Source organism: Mauremys reevesii, linkage group 2, assembly GCF_016161935.1.
Source record: "Mauremys reevesii isolate NIE-2019 linkage group 2, ASM1616193v1, whole genome shotgun sequence".
Taxonomy (NCBI): domain Eukaryota; kingdom Metazoa; phylum Chordata; order Testudines; family Geoemydidae; genus Mauremys; species Mauremys reevesii.
The window spans coordinates 107,161,383-107,163,141 of NC_052624.1; the positions used below are offsets into that span (position 1 = coordinate 107,161,383).

General features: G+C 46.6%; 1 long non-coding RNA gene across 1 annotated transcript; it reads left to right on the forward strand.

Moving 5' to 3' along the window:
* On the forward strand, positions 1-575 carry LOC120396850. The gene is made up of 2 exons (XR_005593450.1): positions 1-141; positions 367-575. It is a non-coding gene; the product is annotated as an uncharacterized LOC120396850 (long non-coding RNA).
* The last annotated feature ends 1,184 nt before the right edge of the window (positions 576-1,759 follow it).

The following is a 1,759-nucleotide window of genomic DNA, read 5'->3' on the forward strand; positions in this document are numbered from 1 at the left end:
GTTGATTCTGTCAAAAGTTCCATAAAAAAACAGGCAGTTTGGTGGGTGGACTGCCCTACTTCCCAGGATCCCCAGCGACCTGCCTGGCAAGATACCCAGCTCCCAGGGATCCCAGACTGCTGGCTGCCCAGTCAGTTCCAGGTTGGAATTTAAAAAAAAAATCCATGTTATGGAAAATATTGCATTTCTGTCTTTTTTTTTTAATTTGGAATGAAAAAAAAATCAGAAATATGACATTTTCTGTTCAACAAATATTCCAGTCCCCACACAGCCCTGAGTGTGAGGGTAACTAGGGAGATCAGCTAAGGGGGAAAATGGAAAGGAATAGTCAACATCAATAACTGTTCAACATGTTTTTGTCTGTAGAGAGATGAACGTTTTACACACTGATGAAGAGTCAACAAAGTGAAAGAAAGTGAGCAATGTTCCAGAGAGCTGGTACAGCAGTAGCAAATGGCTGATTTTCTGCAAAAGAGATGAAGTTGGGGGACTAAGAAGAGGCAAAAGTTGGTAGAATGGAGGGATCAAGCATGGATAGAGATATATGAGGTCATAGATTATATTGGTATACGCTATGTGAAATGTGTGGGCTCTGTTTTCTAATAGATTGTAGCAAAACTGTAAAATAGGCCTTTTTTGATCCAACCTAGAATCAAAATTATAGGGTCATTTTGCATTTTCATACCAAGATATCTCTTTCCCCCAGCTCAACATTCTAACTGGCTCAAGCTTAGAAGTTCTGAGTTTCATTGATCTTTATCTCAGATTAATTTATTTTTAGGTCAGACCTTTCATTGCCTGAATATATCAGAACTCTAACTTGAGAGATAGGCTACACATATGATATTTTGAGTCATTAACATTAAGCCATTATAATTACATAGTCTTGACACATATAGGTACATATCTTAATAGAGAATTAACAAGATTAAACAACATACTAACTATATCTTGTTATATCATTAATATTTGTCCCTTTTCCAAAAATAATTAAAACACAAAATGGAACATGTGAACATATATATATATATATATATATATATATATATATATGTTCACATGTTCCATTTTGTGTTTTAATTTTTTATATATAGTAGTGAGTCGGTGTGGCTCCCCTCCTGCCCAGCAGAGGGAGCACCCTTACAGACACCTAAGTGGGTGGAGCCACCGCCACCTGTTCCCGCCCTCCAGAAGTCAAGAGGCGGAACAGGAAGTATAAAAGCAGGCCACCAGAGCTCAGTGAGGCGCCACTGCCAGAGAGGGCTCGGGACTGGGAAGCCGCTGGGGCCTGGGGCAGTTGCCCTGACTGGCTGGAGCTTCCCCGCGCCCGCTACTGGGAGGAGCCGCTGGAACTTCCCCGTGCCCGCTACGAAGAGGAGCCGCCGGAGCCTCCCCGTCCCTGCTGTTACCCGGAGGAGCCGCCTGAGCACGCCTGGCCGGACTTCCCCGAGGAGCTGCCGGACCTGCCACCAAGCCCTGGTTGAGAGGACTCTGGTGCTGGTGGACTGGCCTGGGACCGGTGCCATGGACGAGGTAGGCCCTGCGGGGGAAACTGGAAGTAGCCCGGGGATAGCTGACCCCAGTCAGGCTGCAGACACGCGCGAGCCTATATAAGTGTGTTGCGGTCAGGATCCCCACTGACCGTCAGCGGTGATAGCTGCTGCTAGGGCACGGGCTGGGATGTAGTGGAGTGGGTGGGCCTGCGTTCCCCCTGCCACCCCACTCACTGGTGGCAGTCTTCCCCCTCACCCCACGCTCA